Here is a 20,573-nt window from a genome sequence, read left to right on the forward strand (position 1 = left end):
TTCAGATAAAATAAGAAGAATCCAATTGGAAAACATTTAGGTTAAGAAATTCATTAGAATAAGGAGTCTGTTAAGAATTTTTTTTAAATTAGTAATTTCATGTTTTTTTATTGTGTCAACCCAAGAACATTTGAGGAAAAGAGGAAATGGAGGAAAGCACATCTTTTAAAAACATGTCAGATGATGAAGCTAGCAAATAACTAATCAAGTCTAGTTAGACTGCAATCAAGCTCTAGCTCTCATTGTTAGTCATTCATTTTAAATTAAGGCATCAAAAAGTTCAAAAATTAACATACACACAAAAATTTCAGGAACTCAGCCCAGTAACACCCAGTCTACATTACCAAGATATGAATATAAGCACACAGTGAGAGTCTTTTTTTTTTTTTTTAAGATTTCATTTATTTGACAGAGATCACGAGTAGGCAGAGAGGCAGACAGAGAGAGAGGGACAGAGAAGCAGGCTCCCTGCTGAGTGAAATGTAGCTGCATTAACCCACTGAGCCACCCAGGTGCCCACACAGTGAGAGTCTTAATCAAAGCATAGCTATGAGGTAACAAGGTTTTCTTAATTATGGGAAATGAGTTGTTTAAAAACAAACAAAACAAAACAAAACCTTAACCAGAAGGGTTCACTATAAAATATTTAAATAATTTAGAAAAGGTTGGTTTGAGGTTTATTTGTTTTTTGGGTTTTTGTTTTTGTTTTTGCTATATGCAGTGAATTTATGTAATTTTCTACCATACCCGGGTAAGAAAAATAAGAAATATTTTTACATTATGACCCAACAAACATTTCAAGAGACATTATTTACCTTTACCTCTTGGGATAAATTCCTACATTTTCTATTCCTTACTTTGTTTTTGTTTTTCTTTAATGTCGATTTCATCTATCCTACTGAATCATTATTGTACAACCTATCAATAGGTCTTAACCTGCAGTTTGAAAAATGCTACTTTAGAGCATATACAGACCATTAAGTTTCAGCCTTGAATCAAGCTCTAAATTAGGAGTATTGAGAATTTCAGTAGGAGAGTTCTTAGAACCGAAGAAAAATAAGCCAAGCAAAAGGGAGGATTTTGGAGATGGGAGATGTATTTATTCGATAAAAATGTCTTATTCTCTCTTATTCCATTTGTGAACCTAAACAGAAACTAATAAATAAGCATTCTCATAGTGACCTTCTGCATGAGAAAAAAAAAATATTTTTAATTAATCACAACAAAAACACGGCAATCCCTGAAACATCTAAACACTTTCAGAATTTCCATCAACTGCATTCCACAGTGTTCAAAGAAAATAACTTCTTACTCAATATAGTTTTCATTTTATTTTATTACTAGAATTACAATGGCATTATTTTCTTTTCCTTTGTTGTAAATGTAAAATATCTCAATTAACTTCTAAGTTAAACATGCTTTCGCTTTTAGGCTTTGGGCCTAGAAACAAAACCACCACTTATAATATTCCTTCTCTTGGAAAATGGAATTAAAATTCCAAGCTGAATTGGAAATTAATTTGGGACTCAGCACACTTGTAACATCAGCATTTTGTGCAGGATCTAGGGTAAACCAGATAGGCCTGTGACCAAAAACCTAGAGGGCCTAGGGCTAGAGGTGGAAAGAGGTAGAAATAGAGTGGCAGAGTTAGGTGGAAAAGAATTTCAGAAAAATAGGTCAAGGAGCACCTGGGTGGCTCATTGGTTAAAGCCTCTGCCTTCAGTTCAGGTCATGATCTCAGGGTCCTGGGATTGAGCCCCTCATTGGGCTCTCTGCTCAGCAGGGAGCCTGCTTCCCCCTCTCTCTCTGCCTGCCTCTCTGCCTACTTGTGATCTCTGTCAAATAAATAAATAAAACTTTTAAAAGAAATAAAATTTAGGGGCGCCTGGGTGGCTCAGTGGGTTAAAGCCTCTGCCTTCAGCTCAGGTCATGATCTCTGAGTCCTGGGATGGAGCCTGCATCGGGCTCTCTGCTCAGCAGGGAGCCTGCTTCCTCCTCTCTGCCTGCCTCTCTGCCTACTTGTAATCTCTGTCTGTCAAATAAATAAAATCTTTAAAAAAAATTTTTAAAAAGAAATAAATAAAATTTAAAAAATAAAAAACAAACACAAAAACAAAGAACAAAACATTGAGTCCACTCTAGGAGTCTAAGAAGCAATGTAGAGATCTGTCATAAAACTAAAGCTCCTGAGAGAATGGACATTAAAACAACTGGCTTGATGCCTAAAAACATCAAGATGTCAATAAATGGTAACTGCCATTATTTATTATCACTATTAAAGTTCCTTATCACCAGTATATGCTAATTTCCTCCAAACACTGTTGTGGTTAGACAAGTGAGATTTTCATATATTTCTTTCATCTGCATTTAATTTGTTCAAGCCTTCTGAAATATTTCAGAAAATGTGCTCCCCTTCTTTCCAGCAATTTGCTTTATCTTCACAGAAAGTTCTACATCAAAAATTGACTTTGAAAGTAGAATCTCAAATTATACAGAAAATGAAAAATAGGTCAAGTATTGCCACTTCCTCAGATAAAAATATTTCAGACTCCATTTGCACAGCAGGAGCAAAGAGAAAAAAAGATTTTTTTTTTAATTAACAATTGGAGTTATGACATTTTCAGAAATGGTTCTAAAAAACAAAGAGGCACCAAAATTGGCACACTGAACACCAATCTGAGATCTGTCAGGTCTCACAACTTAACATGGTTAAAAAGAATTCTGAAAAAGAATTTCGAGTTTAAGTAAAAGCAAGAAAAAGGAAAGGAAAGGTAGAGGAAAACCACTAAAGAAAAAATAGTGGGGAACTCTACAATCTAATCCTGATTCCCCTAATCACAGCATCCTCAGCAAGCAACGTTTTCATCTTCTTTATTCATCTCTGAAAAAAAGGCTGGAAGCAAAAATCTTATTACATGATAGAGAGCTTTCATCTGGATCGTTCCACATGGCCCTCTCAATAACCCTCAAAACAAAATTAGGTACAATTTTGGTGGAATGGCACCTTCTCTAAAGATGCAAAACTAATAGATGAAACAAAAGCAAATGCCATTAATCTATCATTTAAATAATACTATTTAGGGCACCTGGGTGGCTCAGTGGGTTAAGCCTCTGCCCTTGGCTCAGGTCATGATCTCAGGGTCCAGGGATTGAGTCCCGAGTCAGGCTCCCTGCTCAGCAGGGAGACTGCTTCCCTCTTTCTCTCTCTCTGCCTGCCTCTCTGTCTACTTGTGATCTCTCTCTATCAAATAAATAAATTAAATCTTTAAAAGTAACAATAATAATAAATAAATAAATGACACTACTTATTGAATTCATTCTACTCATCACAGTAGGTGCTTCACAGAAATGAACTCTAATCCTTGGAAAAAACAAAGGTTTTTTTGGGTTTGGGGGGGGAGGAGGCTGGTTGGTTTGTTTGCTTTTTTGCTATGTGGACACTGAAGCTCATGTAGTTTATAACAACTATGGTCTAAGATCACACAGGAGCAGAATAGGAAAAAACTGTATTTCATTGTAGATATCTAGAGGTACAAGGAGAAAATAAGAAGAGCTAACAATTACCAAGGGCTTACAACATGTCAGACATCATGTCAACTATTTGGCATGTACTCCTCAAAACAATCCAGGAAAGTGTGAGGGGTGTAACTGTTGCCACTGTAAACCAGGGCACTGATTAAGACATTTATCAGAAGCACAGAAAATGAATGGTGAAAAGTATGGTCTCTGATCTGACTTCAGATCAGATCAATAAGCCATCCATAACTTCAGATCAGACGCTTAACATTGACATAGTAATTGTAAACAAGGCATTATGGAGGAAAAGGGGCTCCAAGGGTACACAATTTGAACAGGAGCAATAAAAGAACCAAAGGTGGAAAAAAAAAAAGTGGGCATGGACTTTTGGGGGCTGTCAAAGGATAGTCTACCTAGATCTGAGGTCAAATGTTAGAAATAGTTATTGTAAAAATATTGTAATTAAGTCTGGTTCCTCTTTATGCCTCATACGTGAACATATCCATTCCCAAGACTTTTAACCTTTCCCCTATGTTTCTCTGCCAGTTCATCAACACTTCCCTAGCCTCAGTTTTCATCTGTAGAGTATCTCCCAATTCTCCAACTGCCTCACCCCACATCTCCATAATGCTTTCATTCAAATTTCCAGTTCTATACAGATATCCAGTATATTCTATGCAAATATCCAGTTCTGTTTGGATGACAATAAGCTTAATTTGTCTGCAATGAAATTCATCATTTTTTCCTCCAGACTAGCTCTTACAACTGACTTCCCTATTCTAATGGTGGCCTGTCAACACATGACTGGTCAGCAATACTCGAAACCCTGTATTCTCAAGACTTGAGCCCAAACACTCTTTAAGACCCCAATTTCCAAACCAGTTCTGCAGATTCTTCCACTACCCTTCTACCTATCCCTTTTGTATCTCTCTTCTGCTTTCCATTCTATTACATCTGTCTGTTACTTTCCATTCCATCATCACTCCAAGCACAAAGCCTTCATAACTTGTCACCAAAATTAATGAAACACTCTCAACTGGCCTCTATTTCGTTATCTCCATTCTAATCTGTCCTGCACACCAGCACAAGATCATTTTCCTAAAATATATTTCTCATCATATCACCCTTCTCCCCAGAAACCTTCATCTGCCCCCCAGGAATAATTAAATTCAGGACAAAAACTTTAGACATTTAATGTTTTGTACTATTCAGCCCAACCCCATTTTAAGGATTTTTTTTTCTCCCATGCTCTAATGACAACATACCATTTATACTAACTTCCAGAATAAGCACCACTCTTTCTTTCTACCCATGTTCTGCCTTCTAACTGGGACCTCCATTATTTCATGCATCAAATTCCTATCTATGTAAAAACAGACTTAGGGTAAATGGGAAAAAACAAGATACAAAAATCTCTGTACACTATGCTTTTTATGTAAAAAAAAAAAAATTTATTCCCTGTCATTTCATGGAAAATGCAAAAGACTGCTAATATCCAGAATAAGCAAGAATGTAGAAAAACGAGCACACTCATACACAGTGAAAAGTGTTAAGTGGCACAGTATTTTGGAAGAAATTTGACAGAATCCTACTAAACTAAAATATGTTTAACCTCTGACTTAAGAATTTTATTTCTAGGAATTTATCCTACAGAAAAATTTCCACAGTTACACAAAAATTATATTTGTAATAAGAAAAATCTAAGACAATTTGGGTGGTTACAAAATAAACTAGAATACTGTATACTCACTCACTTAGAAGAATGAAATAGAATAGTCAAGGTCAGGGGCACCTGGGTAGCTCACTCGGTTAAGTGTCAGCCTTAGGCTAGGGTCATGGGATCCAGCCCCATATGGGGCTCCTTGCTCAGCAGAAAGCCTGCTTTTCCCTCTCCCTCTACCTGCCACTCCCCCTATTTGTGCTCTCTCTTTCTCGGTCAAATAAATAAATAAAAATAAAAATAAATAAAAGGAAAAAAAATTAAAAAAAAGAATAGTCAATGATAACAGCTAATAATTACTGAGTGCTTTACAGGAGCGAGGTATTCTTTTAGGTGCTCCACAAGTATCAACTTGTTTCACAAAAACTCTAAAACAGGAGTCTACATATACTTAAGTGGAAACATGCTCATGCCACACTGAGGAATGAAAATAGGCAGATTATGAAATGATACCTAGTATACGGAAAGAAATATTACTTAAAAGCTAAAGGGAAAAGGAAAAAAAACAAAACAAAACAAAACAACTTTACTCCACACTTTCAACAGTTGTCAAGAGTGGTTACCCCCAGGAGAGTGTTTTCAATAGGGGAAGAGGAGTGGACTTCCTCTTTTTAATCCTCATTGTATTGTACCTATTTTTGAAAAGTATGTACTGTTTATAATATAAAAATGACTTAAAAATTTTAAAGCATGTAGTGCTTTATAATATAATAAAAGAATTTATAACCACAAAATATGCATATATAAAGACTGTAAAGAAATGATAAAACTGTTTAGCTTTTTTTCTTTTATCTATTTTCAAACATTCTATGTTACTTTCACGGCTTTTGTTTGTTTTCGTTTTAGTAAGTAAAACCTCCTCCCCTCTTTCACAGTTTATTTCAAATGTCATCTACTACTGTATCCCATGGAACAGTGAACGTTATGGACATCAAAATCACATAGTTCAAATCCAGCAGGATTGGAATCCAGCGGCACCACCTTAGTGACTGTGGGCAAATTATTTAAACTCACCAGGTCTTAGTTTTCTCATTTTGTTAGAGAAAATACAACTAATACCAAGGTGCTTTGTGAAGATTAAGTAAGGCAATACGTATGAAACATCTAGCCCAGTGCCCACCATAAACCAGGTTTTCCGTTAAACTCTCCTTCATAGGAAACAAACTGAGGGTTGCTGGAAGGGAGAGGGCTGGGGAATGGGGTAACCCGGTGATGGATATTAAGGAGGGGAGGTGATGTAATGAGCCCTGGGGTGTTATAGAAGATTGATGAATCACTGACCTCTATCTGAAACCAATAAAACATTGTATATTAAATGAATTTAAGTAAAAATAAATTAAAAGAAAAAATAAATAAGGTCTTCGTTCCATGGAGTCTTGCCTAATTCTGTCCACCTTCTGTAACTGCTCTTTCTTCGGAACCTCCCGAAGCTTTGGTTTTGCTAATAAAAAACATTATCACACTTTCCCCAGCTGGTGACTTGTCTTATGGTCGGCTTGATGATCCCCTTTCACACTGACTAGCAGACAACCCTGAAAACAGCTCTTGTACAGTGGGATTTCCAGAGAATCTGATATTACCCTAGTGGAGAGCTGTGAAATAGAAGCTACACTTGGCTAAAAGAGTCAGCATGTTGGCTTACTAAAGAACCTACCAGCACTCATCCCCTTAAACAAAACTATGATCTAAAATGTCTAACTCATTATTTTCAACAAATCAATAAACCAAAATTTAGCCTCCACTTCTATACAGCACTCAAATCTTTCCACTTTAATTCAGAAGAAAAAGAAGATACCTGAACTTTAAAGTTTAGCTTTGTAAAGAAATATCCCTGATAACACATTTACAAACTGAAAAATCTCCTTTGTCCCAAGGTAAGCACTGACAAGATTTAAAAAAAAAAAAAAAAAAAAGGAGGGGGCGGCAAAGGTCTTACGAGAGCCTTTCTGAAATTCCAAAGGCACACCAGGGGTAGGGGGTGAGGGGAGCTAAAGCTTCTAGATTAAAACGTACTTTAAAAACCAACAAAGCTCTAAGTAATCTGCATACAGGTAATTATGCCATTAGGTTTCATTATAAAAGAGAGCTCCCACAGTTTCAAATTTTTTAAAAAAGGAGAAACACACGTGCATGAATAAAGTCCATGCTTTTCAGGATCCCAAGCATGATTCTACTTATAATCACCCTTTTCTTGGGATTAAAGCTCGTTAGTCAAAGTCATGGGACATATTATTAACCTAACTCGTTTGTGAAAACTCATTAGCTCAATACAAGCTTCAGAACGCACTTTGTTAAAGCTTTCCTTCTGCATCGCCTACCGCCCCCATCATCACAGGGGCCTGCTCTCACTACTGCTGCCTTAGCTGGCTTCAATTTTTAAACGCTTTGCAAAGAGCTCTGACTTAAAGAGAACAGAAGGAGACGCTTACCTTGAGAGGCGAAGGCAGCCCAGCCAACTTCCGGTTTTGTTACAATTTGTATCTCCTTTCAGCAGCTGGGTGGAGCCAGTTTACCCGGTAACCAGAAGGCAACGTTTCCCAAGCTAAGCAGCAAAACTTGATTTGCAAGACCAGTACTAGTTTTTGGACTCCATTTCTGAGAATTAAGTATTCTGTTTTATACATTAGAGCACTTTGCCAAGTACTTGTTTCATTGAGAAAACTGTGTTTTTGCTTTTAACTACAAAACCACTCAGAAGTAATATATCTGTTCTAAATATTCTAAATAAAGACAAACATAGGAAACTAGTTGTGCTTAGGTAGGATAGGGTTGCCAAATTTGGCAAATTAAAATATTGGGCACCTGCTTAAACTCAATTTCAGATAGACAACCAATATAAATATTGTTTTTGCAGTATTTGAAATATAATTATACTAAAAAAATAATTGATTGTTTTTTCTAGCAACTCTAAGGCAGAACAGTAATTAGCAAACTATTTCAATTAACTACAAAAGGTGCAAAAGAATCAGACTGCATAGAACCGAAACCTTGGGAAGTAAATGATACCATGCAAAAAAATTTACTTAGAAACTTGGGAATTCGCTTTTCATTTCTTTTTAAGCCTTTAATCTCTGTTTTGCACAAGATTTTTTTTGCAAAAGAAAATGTTTAGGGCTAGGAAAAGACAATGTATCTGAAAATATTAAACATTCCACTGCGGCCTATGATTCACACGTGCACACTGGAAAATAAATGATGTCATATACATTCTGGCCTGTGATCCTTGGTTAGCAATCACCACTAAATTCTCTAAAACCATTTGAAAAGGAGAGAAGAGAGAGGAAAGAACACCATCCGTTCAATCTTTCTCCTTAAGAACTAACCACAACTAACAAAAACTCATCTATAGGATTTTAGAGAGAGGCTTTTAAAAAAGTGCCAGAGAGCTGGTTTTTCTCTCCTAAAGCTGTGTGAAATGTGAGCAGATTGAAACTAAGTCAGTAGAGCTTCGGTCTTTCTGTATAAAGCCTCAGGTGATGTCAGAGCTTTCTGCAGTTATAATTAAACCTTTTCCAGAAATGGTCCCCAGTGGACACTTGGCATGCCAAAAGCATGATTTTAAAAAAAAAATTTTTTTAAGACAAATAATTCTTAGAATATATTGTTGTAATCTTTCATCCTAAAGCACTCTTAACTGCTTAAACGCTTAAACGGATGAACATGTGGGCAGGGGGTGTGGAAGAAAGGCAAACCAGGAAAGACTCTTAACTATAGAGAACTAAAGGATTACCAGAGGGGAGGGAGATGGGCAAGGGGATGGGAGAAATAGGTGATGGGTAGTACGGAGGGCACTTGTGATAAGCACTGGGTCTTGTATGGAAGTGCTGAATCACTAAACCCTACACCTGAAATTAGTTTTATGCTTTATGTTAACTAACTGCAATTTAAATAAAAACTTGCAAAAATAAATAAATAGATAGATAGAGGAAAGGGGCCCCGTGGAAAGAACTGAATGGAGTGGCTTAGCTCTATCTAAAAGCACCCTTCTCCAGGCCTACCGTTTCCCCTGAAATCCCCAGCTGAAACTCCCCTTATCACTCCCTGCAAGATGTTCACCTCTACCGGGCTCTTCTTCATCAGCTACTTGTCAGCTGTCACTAAAGGAACCAAATTTAGTTAAGATGTTCAATGGAGCTTGGACTCTGAGAAGTTGATGCTACCCTATTAGATCCCATTCTCATGCCTCTAAATTATCAGTTCTCAAATTGATCGGTCCAGACTCCTTTACAACTTTTAAGAATTACTCTGGACCCCAAAGATATATTTGTTTATGTGGGTGATATCTATCATTGAATGTATTAAAAATTAAAAGTGAGAAATATTTCAATACTTACAAATTCATTTTTAAGTGATAAAAATAAACCCATTACTTGTTAACATAATTTTTTTTTCGCTACTGCTGTTATGATTGTTGGCCAAAAACAAGAATTTAGTGAGAGGAGTGTTGTTAAATTTTTGCAAATCTCTTTAGTGCCTGGTTTAACAGAGGACAGCTGGATTCTCACATCTTTTTCTATATTTGATCTGTTGCTGTATCATGTGACACATCACAGAGCCACTGGAAAACTCCAGTGTATATTCATGAGAGAATAAAAATGAATAAGGCAAATAAAGTATAGCAAGAATAAGAATTAGCATTTACTGAGCACTCATTCTGACCAAGGCACATGCACTATCCTAACTCTCAAAAGAACCCTAAGTGAAAGGTACTATACTATTATAGATATTCTACCACTGAGTGCTGAGGGCATGCAGAGCCAAGAAAATTGCCCAATATCAGGCAAAGAAAAGAAAGAGGTAAGACAGAGTCCTAAGCCACAGCTATTCACTTTCTACCCTGAACCTCATTCTCAAAACTGAATGATGTCTGATGGACCAAACATAAACTTGCCTTTTCTATGTTACTCAGCATTTCATAAAACATGGGATTCAAGTAGAACATCTCCAACTGATTGGACCCTGCCTTGACTCAGTAAGTCCCAAACCCACCATCTAAAATGAACCCATTCTCATGTGGCCTTTAATTTTGTCGTCTTATCCAAATTCGTTGCCTCTTTATCTCCACTGCCATCACTTATCCTTGGTTTTTGTTACCTCAAGAGTAAAAATGAGGGGTTCCAACCAGAACCTTATATTCTCTAAGGTCTCCTATCAAATTGTGAAAGCAGGTTTCTGTTGGCCAAGGAGAGACACATAATGGGCCAGAAAAAGACTAGATTGTTTTAGAGTGACAGGTCACTTAAAAAAAAAAAAAGAAAGAAAGAAAGAAACATCACAATCATTCAATAGCTATTTTATCAAACACCTACTATATGGCAGATACTGTGCTAGGCACTACCCTATATTTGTACAAAGTGGCTCTATGTATAATATATTGTGGTTTCTCAGGTGGATACAAAAGAAAGAACAAAAAAAAAAGAGAGGCAGCAAGGAGGAGAGGAAGGAAGGAAGGAAAGATGGAAGAAAGGGAGGAAAGAAGGAAGGGAGGGAGGAAAAGGAAAGGAAATGAAGGAATCCAGGGGCATAATTACCTGATAAAGCCATGTTCCTATAGATATGCAGTTCTCATTGTTTTCCAGATGTCTTTGGCTTAAGAATCTTGAGATAGAAAGATTATCCTGAATTATCTATGTATGCCCTAACTGCAATCATGAGTGTCCTTAAAAGAAGAGGCTGAAGGGGTGCCTGGGTGGCTCAGTCTTTTGAGCATCTATCGGTTTGGGCTCAGATCATGATCTCATGGGTCTTGGGATCAGGCTCTGCGCTCAGCAGGGAGTTTGCTTGAAGATTCTCTCCCTCTTCTACTCCCCCCCGCCATGTTCATTCTGTCTCTAAAATAAATAAATAAAATCTTAAATAAATGAAAAAATACAGAAAGGAAGGAAGGAAGGAAAAAAGAAAGAAAGAGGGAGGCAGAGGAAGATTACACGCAAAAGAAGACAATGTGACCATGGAGGTAAGCATGGGAGTAATGCAGCCACAATAACGCCACCAGCCGCTGGACACTGGAGAGACAAGGGAGATTCTCACCTAGAGCCTCTGTAGGAAGTGGTTCTGCCAGCACCTTGGCTTTGGCCCAGTGCTAGTGATTTTGAACTTCTGGCCCCCAGAACTATAAGAGAATAAATATCAGTTGTTTTAGCCACCAAGTTTGTGGTCATTTGTTACAGAGCTGCAGGAAACTTCATCAATCGCCTTTCCAATGCTCAAGCAAAACCTAGAGGTGACTTTCAGCTTTTTGTCTCTCTCATATTTTATAGTTCAGAGTTTTCCAGTTTGGAGACACAACCCACCTGTTAGTGAAATATAAAATCTTTAGTGGGAGGGGCGCCAGCTGGCTCAGTCGGAAGAGCACGTGACTCTTGATCTCAGGGTCATAAGGCTGAGGCCCATATTGGGGGTAGAGATTACTTAACATAAACAAACTTTTTTTTTTTTAAGATTTTATTTATTTATTTGACAGGCAGAGATTACAAGTAGGCAGAGAGGCAGTGAGAGAGGAGGAAGCAGGCTCCCTGCTGAGCAGAGAGCCCGATGCGGGACTTGATCCCAGGACCCTGAGATCACGACCTGAGCCAAAGGCAGAGGCTTTAACCCACTGAGCCACCCAGGCGTCCCAACATAAACAAACTTTTTAAAAACCTATGTAAAGTCTTTAGGAAGTAACAATCAGAAAAAATATTAATAAAATAACAGAAAAACATTAGAGCACATTGTAGGCTAAATAAATGCGTTTCATGGATCTATTCAGATTATATCTGTGAGTAGATATGTCCTGGTTTGTGCATTTCCTATTTCTTCCTGTGGGCAGCAGCCCAAATGTTGAAACCAACTGCTTTTAATATCTCCTCAAGTCAATTATCCAGTTCCTCCTTTCTCAGCACTCACATACAGGCCTTCCTACTTATTGATTCTGAGCAGGGAAACATGGGGCTCTGGAACTGGATTACCCAGGACTGAAGATCAGCTCCGTCAAGGAACTTTGTGATCTAGACCTCTCCAGACCTATCTTCTCACCATGAAATGAAGATCACAATACACTACATTGTTGTGAGGTTTAAAGATAACATACGTCAAGTGCTTAGTTCAATGTCTAAACATAAAATTGTTCAATAAAATGGGCACACTATAATTACCTATGCTCAAATTCTCTGGAACTAATCTCTCCCACTTGTTCTCTCATGACCCCCATGTACTACATTCTCCTTGCTTTCCCACCAGGTATTTCTGACTCAATCACTCCGTGAAACACAGAGTCCCATTCTCGTCTTTTCACATTTGCTAATGCTGTTCTCTTACCACTTATCTTTCCACATATTAAATGACATACATTCTTCAAGGTTTAGCAAAAGTCCCAATTCATCTATGAAACCTTTCTGATAATCAGAACTAATATTAGTTCTTCCATTATAAATTGACTATAGGGCCAAGTAAAATGATTCTCTGGGTCAAGTAAATATTCTCTGGGTCTGACCCACTTTGGTTGAAACCTCAGTTCTACTATTTAAAACTGTTGACTTTAGGCAAGTTACTTATTAACGCCCTACTCTCACTTTCTTCATTTGCATGAAGAAGATAAGGGTACCGAGGTAGGGTTATTGTTATGTTTTCATGAGATAATATCTCACTACCTATAATGTCTTGTATTAGAGTGAGGAAAAACATATTATATAAAAAATGCTATTCCCACACGCAAGCAGTCATCATCAATTGTAATACTTTTTACTACTAAGCTGGACATAATTTCAGATCCTTCTCAATACACTATATTAAGTACTCAGTACCAATGGATGAAAACTATACCATAAGCAATCGCTGGGGTAGGAACTATGTCATTACTTTTAATACCTCTTTTTAGGAACTCAAAAAATCGATGTTAAATATAAGATCTCACCTTAATTTAAGTAACAAAAAGATAAGATACTAGAAAGTCCCTGCTTCTGTTTTACCCCTTTTCAAACTTGACTTAAATTTCAGTTCCTTTTTTTTTTTTTTTTAAGATTTTTGTATTTATTTGAGAGACAGAGCACGAGCAGTGGGCAGATTGAGGAGAAAGGGAGAAGCAGACTCCACTTAGCAGGGAGCCCAGTGCAGGGCTTGATCCCAGGACCCTGAGATCATGATCTAAACTGAAGGAAGACACTTAACCAACTGAGCCACAGGCATCCCTTGAATTTCAGCTCATTTTAAGACCAATTTATTGATGATAATGGAAGCATGGCAGACATTCTTTGTCCTCTTTAATTACTTTATCTTCTTTTGTAACATTTTAATTTAGTACAAGACAATACTAATACTCTGTAATTACATGCCAGAGATGGCAACACTGATCAAAGTAAAATGTTAAAAGTTTGATTCAGCTTTACCAAATCATTAATAAAATCTCTGTTGATCATGTCAGAGATATGATATAAAGTTAAAAGTCTTGGTAATTATAATCAGTGGCTTCTTTTTTTTTTTATTAAGATTTTATTTATTTACTTGACAGACAGAGATCACAAATAGGCAGAGTGGCAGGCAGAGAGCAGAGAGCCCAAAGCGGGGCTCGATCCCAGGATGCTGGGATCATGACCTGAGCCAAAGGCAGAGACTTTAACCCACTGAGCCACCCAGGAACCCCATAATCAGTGGCTTCTAATATTTTCTCTCTCTCTCTTTTTTTCTTTTTTAGATTTTTTATTTATTTATTTGACAGAGAGAAATCACAAGTAGATGGAGAGGCAGGCAGAGAGAGAGAGAGGGAAGCAGGCTCCCCGCTGAGCAGAGAGCCCGATGCGGGACTCGATCCCAGGACCCTGAGACCATGACCCCAGCCGAAGGCAGCAGCTTAACACACTGAGCCACCCAGGCACCCCATAATCAGTGGCTTCTAACATTTTCTCTCTTTTTTTTTAAGGATTTTATTTATTTATATGACAGAGGGAGAGAGATCACAAGTAAGTAGAGCAGCAGGCAGAAAGGAGGGGAAGCAGGCTCCCCACTGAGCAGAGAGCCCAATGCAGGGCTCAATCCCAGGACCCTGAGATCATGACCTGGGCTGAAGGCAGAACTTAACCCACTGAGCCACCCAGGCATCCCTGCTTCTAATATTTTCTATCAGTTAGAAGTTATACTACATTCAAATTTTTACCATATCTGTTATTAAATCAATTAAAGCAAATTAGAAAAGAAACTAAAAAAGAATCAAGAAAAGGAAGAATATAGCATTTAATTAGTAACAATCTGGTTCTACTCAGTAATAACCTAGGTTTGTATTTTTTTTTAAATTTCCCAAGTTTTAACAATGAAGTAATAGTATGATTTACTGCAGATTTTTGTTTTAGCAACTCTTGGGCTATATGACTTTTTTAAATGCCATTCATTTATAAGATGGGTTAAGTTTTATTGTGTTAAGTCAGTGTCTTTAACATATACAAATGTAATGTAGTTTATGGGCATCTGGGTAGCTCAGTTGGTTAAGCAGCTGACTCTTGATTTCAGTTCGGGTCACCATCTCAGAGTCCTGGGACTGAGCCCCAAGTGCAGCTAGGTGCTCAGTGTGGAGTCAGCTTGAGGATTCTGCTTCTCCCTCTGCCACTCCCCCTGCTCACACTCATGCATGAGCACGCGCTCTCTCTCTCTCAAATAAATAAAATCTTTTTTTAAAACAAACAAATAATAAATAAATAAATATTCTTGGGGATTATTAATAAATAATAAATGGATTCTTGGGGTCCTCTCAGACCTACCGGATCAGACCCTGGAGAAAAGCCCAGAATTCTGCTCTTAAACGAGCACCTGATGATTCTCAAGAACCCAAGAGTTGCTGTCTTGGAGTCTTTATTGGTGGAATTATATCTTTGCTCTAGGCCAGTGGTTCTTGGGTTTTAGTGTTCATCAGCATCACCTGGTAAATTCCTTAAACACAGATTACTAAGTCCCACCTCCAGAGTTTCCGATTCAGGAAGACAGGTGAGCCTGAAAAATGCTGATGTTGTTGTCTGTGGACTATACTTCGAGAACCCTTGCAACAAACTTTTTTGAAACACGCTCCTTAAAAGTAGAATATAAGCACATCTGATTCAAAAATGTGGCCCGTTGCTTGCTTAGTAAAATTCTAAGATAACATGGTTAACTCATTTAAGATAACACATTTTCTCTCGAGTTTTCTATCTCCCAACACAGCTGGAATTTCCCCTTCTTCAGGGAAGCGTCTCTTTCTAACGATTTTCTGCTGAGCAAATCAGGTCCACCCTCCCTTGCTGAAGGTCAACCGATTTTGGATTTGAATCATGTCTACGAAATATCTTCCCAGCAACACCCAGACTAATATTTAGTTGAACAACTGGGGATTACAGCTTAGCAAAGCTGACATACAGAACTGACCACCACACTACTGTATCTGAAATAGAGTTCCTGGGGAACCTGGGTGGCTCAGTCGGTTAAGCACCCAACTCTTGGTTGGCTCGGGTCATGCTCTCAGGGTCAGGCATTGGGCTTTGCATCCAGTGGGGAGTTCGCTCCAGATTCTCTCTCTCCCTCTCCCTTTGACCCTCTCTCCCACCCACTCTCTCTCTCTCTCTAAAACTAAATAAATAAATCTTTAAGAATTCCTTTAATTCTCTATCCCCCTTATTCTGGTTTTTTTTTGTTTTTTTCGTTTTTGGTTTTTTTTTAGAATTTTATTTATTTGACAGAGAGAGATCACAAGTAGGCAGAGAGGCAGACAGAGAGAGAGGAGGAAGCAGGCTCCCCGCTGAGCAGAGAGCCTGATGTGGGGCTCGATCCCAGGACCCTGGGATCATGACCTGAGCCGAAGGCAGAGGCTTTAACCCACTGAGCCACCCAGGCGCCCCCCCCTTATTCTGTTTTATGTTCTTCACAGAACTTATCACTACCTGACATTTTATATATAAAAAAAGATATATAAATATATACATTTTTCACTATAATAAATATATATACATATATATATATTTATGCTTCTATTTATATAATGGCCGTCTCGTCTGCTAAAATGTAAGGTCCATCAGGAAAAGAATCTTGTTTGGGGGGAGGGTAACTCTTATGCTCAAAGAATCTAATATTGGGACACAGTGTTTTCTTCTGCTGTGTTGTTATTATGATCAATGTTAATATACATACATCTTGGGTCACTTTTCTAATTTTTAATTTTTAAAAGTAAATTTTTTAATCTAGTTTTTCTGTTAATATATTCAATTCAGGTTTCTAGAGGTATAATTCTACAAGGAATAATATTTTCCCTTTTTATCATGGAGTTCTGTGATTTCTGACAAACACATTCCATCAATCATGTAACCATCACAATCAAGACATAGAGCATTTCCATCACCTCAAAAAGTTCCTTTGTGACCCACAGTACTTAACCCTTGCCTCACCTCCTACCCTGAAAACCACTTATATTAGTTTTGTAGGACTGCCAAACAAAGTACCCGAAACTGGGTGGCTTACATGACAGAAAGTCATTGTTCGGAGGCTAGAGATTTGAAATCAAGGTGTTAGCATAGGTTTCTTCTAAGGGCTGTGAGGGAAGGATCAGTTCCATATGTCCTTCCTTGACGTGTAGGTGGCTATCTTCTCCCTCTATCTCATTTATATGACACCCTCTGTGTATGTCTCTGTACCTAGATTTCCCCCATTTTATAAAGACACTGGTCATACTGAAGTATGCGTATACCCCCCTGAACCTCTCCCTGTAGAACTTAAGGTGTCCATCTGGAAGGCAAAAAAGTTGATTATTAAGGCTTGAGCCTGCCACCTGCCCAGGCTGCCAGCACCTGAAATAAATTTTTCCCTTTCTCTTTTCTAAACCCCAGCCTCTCGAGTGATCAGCTTCTCTGGTGACCAGTTAGTTTATTCAAGTTTTTCAGCAAGAGTGTTGGCAATCCCAGCCAGGAGCTAAGCTTTCCAGCCCCCAGGGGATTCGCTGAGACTGAGGGGCTGGTCACAGCAGCTGGCCAGGGCTTCCCTATTCATGTTCTAGGTTAGCAGCTATGATAGATCAGTAACAGTAAGTCGTGGGAGATCTGTACATGTTTTCTGTTATCTCCTAGCTCTGAGCAACAGGACTGCGCTTATTATCAGACTAGCTTTGCATTAAAGCGGGTGACCTGTTGGAGAATCAGCCCAGTCATCCTGCTCGTTACCAAATACTGCCAAGTTAATCAATAGATCTAAATATGCAGCTGCACATGAACTTTGAGGATCTGAAGGCACAAAGTAAACATGTAGAAATTTCCGGTAGAGCCACTAGACCAAGCTGAAGAATATAAGCAGGAGGTGAGGCCAGACGCTTGGTTCCTAGACCTGTTTTCAAAGCACGAGTACAACTATAGTTGTATTAGTTGCATTATTCACTTTGCTCCACGTTCTGTTTTTTTCCCTACTTAATTACAGTTTTATGCACATCTTATTAATCATTAACTTCGCTTTTTCCACTCCAACTTCCTGCGACTTCCTGCTCACCCACTGATTGTAGAAACCTAAAGGGGACCAAACAGTAACATTTGTCTTGAATTATCTGACATACCTAATCGTACCAGGTCCCAAATGGCTCCTCGTTGTCTGAAAGAATGCACACCTCCAAACTGTCTCAAGTCACCCTCCCTGAAGGTTTTAAGAAACACTGCACCCTCCTCTCACGAACTCATTTCCTTCCCCAAACATATATAATATGTCCCTAGGCTCAACATAAGCAAGGCAGCTTTGGGAATAATCCCCTGTCTTCTTGCTGGGCTGCCTTTCTTTTTTCTTTTTTTAAGATCTTTTTATTTATTTACTTGAGAGAGAGAGCAGCAAAGGGAGAGGGAGAAGCAGACTCCCCACCCAGCAGGGAGCCTGATGCAGGGCTCTATCTGTAAGGTTTTATAGGTGAGATAAACGCAACACCAGGCGAAGTGGGAGCAAGGCAAGATTTATTAAAGGCACTCTCCCGTGAAGTTTCAGGGCTCAGGAGAAGGGGAGCCAGGAAAGTTGCGCTGGGAGGAGGTGGGCACCCTCAGGCGAGGCTCCTCCGAGACTCTGGAAAGCAGAATGGGGGAAGTCGCACTGGGAGGGTGTTGGCGGGAGTCTTTTATCTGTTTCCTGCATAGGTATCGCGTTATCTATGGAGGTGTGACCTGGGCATACATCCTTTTGGCGGGAGAGTCGAGGGTGAAGGAAAGCAGGGGAGGAGGCGGGAAGACGGGCGGGACCGGCAGTCATTTCTATTGTTCCTCCTGCACTCCCAGAGCCCGCCGACCTAACATTATCCCAGGACCCTGAGACCATGACCTCAGAGGAAGGCAGACAGTTAACTGACTGAGCCACCAAGGCACCTAGGGCTGCTTCTTTTGTTTCAAAACCGGTGTCTCAGACACAGGCTTACTGAGCACTGGGTAACAACACGGTGCTTCAATTAAATTGTAAGCCTTCTCCACCTCAAAAGATAATTTTCTCTCATCTTGATTTTCTTGTGGCACTGGATACCGTTGGTCACTCCTGAGTTTCTTGATATTATTTTCTTAGCATCTGCGACTCCACCTTCTCCTAGTTTCTTTCAATGGCTCTGGTACCGTATACTCAGCCTCCTGTGTGGACTATTTAACCTGAAAATAAATGAGGGAGCAGAGGGCAAGCTGCGGACAAAACACGAGCTGACACCCCACAAACAACCCCCCATTCCTCAGGCACTCCTGCTTACCCTAAAACTAAGGGAAGGAAAAAACAAATGTAGAAATTACAGTCCTGCTGGATAAGAGCCTCCCTCGGTTTACAAATGCCTTCGTGATTTACAAGAAAAAAAGCAATCTTTTTTTTTCTTACTATGCTTATTATCTTTTATTATGTTATATAGGTCACCATATAGTACCTCATTAGTTTTTGATGTAGTTTTCCATGATTCATGGTTTGTGTATAACACCCAGTGCTCTAAATACCCATTCTTTTCAATAACCTAACTTCCAGAAGGAAGCTCCCCAATGACTTAATGTTAATGCCTTACTAGAGGGAAAAACAACCTTAACTTGATGCTGGCAAGGCCTCTGGTATCTTGAAGGTTCTCTTTAGCATATGAAAGTTCTTTTGAAAACCTCCGTTTTTCCTTACCTCCCCCAAACCGATCTTTTATCATCAGTCACCCCTCACAACCTGGGGCAGCAGCTCTTTCTGCCCCGCAGGTCCTGTCCTCATGCTTTAATAGATCACCATTTTGCACCAAAGACGTCCCAAGAACTCTTCCTTAGTCGTCAGCGCTAGACCTTACCCCACCGACCCTCACCTACATTCAAAAACTGCATCCTAAAGAGACACAATGAGGCAAACAAGTGTTTTATTTGCAGTCAGAGTATTGCAATTTAGGGAGCACGGATACAGGGAGTAATCCAAGTTGTGTCCCACCTGCAGGGTGAAAAGTGAGGGGTTTTTATGAGGAAAGGAAGGGTGGAAATATTTCCTGTCCCCTTCAAGGCCCTTCTAGCTGGACTAAGAATCAAATGGACATGAGACAGAGTAGTAGGAGAAAATCACATTTCATTTTGTATGTACAAGGAATCCACCACGGACAGGAAAGTCCAAAGGCAGTGAAGCAATAGGAAGCTTATGTGAGCTAAGGAGAAGGGTAAGGGGTTTGAGGATGCAGAAGGGAGAAGGACCATTGCCAGGAAGGTCAGAGGAGATGTGTAGAAAACAAAGGTTCCCCTATTATGCAGATAAATTTCTCAGGTAAAGAGGAATCTCTGTTAATAGCTCTCTTCTTGGTACAAGCAGGCAGTTGAGGAGGATAATAAAAAGCTTTTCCTGAATCTTCTGGCTTTTGACTCAAACTAATATTCATGCTGGGGCACCTGGGTGGTTCAGTGGGTTAAAGCCTCTGCCTTTGGCTCAGGTCATGATCTCAGGGTCCTGGGATCGAGCCCCCGCATCAGGCTCTCTGCTCTGCAGGGAGCCTGCTTCCTCCTCTCCCTCTCTCTGCCTGCCTCTCTGTCTGCTTGTGATCTCTGTCTGTCAAATAAATAAATAAAATCTTTAAAAAAAAAAAAAAGAATATTCATGCTGATGTGGGAAACAGAGGCAGAAGAAAAGTTATTAAATTTCCTTACTACCTAGAGCCCACTGACAAGTCCTTGAAACAGGCAGAGTGACATCCCCCTAGGGACTCCACTGCCTCCACCTTTATAGTTTGCTAAAGGCAAAAGGCAATCCTAGCCTGACTGCCTCTCCCACCACAACCAGGATCCTGTAAGTCTACTTTAACATATAAAAATTCCTTTGGAAACCTCCTTTATCTCTCCACTGCCCAAGATCTGTTTTGGCAATCATCCCCAATCATATGGCCCACCGATATACATCCGAAGGGACT

General features: G+C 39.2%; 1 protein-coding gene across 1 annotated transcript in view; it reads right to left on the reverse strand.

The window, feature by feature from the left end:
- Positions 1-7,700, reverse strand: part of FRRS1 (ferric chelate reductase 1) — a 48,704-nt gene extending 41,004 nt beyond the window's left edge. The window contains exon 1 of the mRNA XM_044238749.1: positions 7,666-7,700. The gene's annotated coding sequence lies outside the window, so the exon portion shown is untranslated. The remainder of the gene's footprint in view (positions 1-7,665) is intronic.
- Positions 7,701-20,573: the final 12,873 nt, after the last annotated feature.

This window comes from Neovison vison, chromosome 2 (genome assembly GCF_020171115.1).
Source record: "Neovison vison isolate M4711 chromosome 2, ASM_NN_V1, whole genome shotgun sequence".
NCBI lineage: Eukaryota > Metazoa > Chordata > Mammalia > Carnivora > Mustelidae > Neogale > Neogale vison.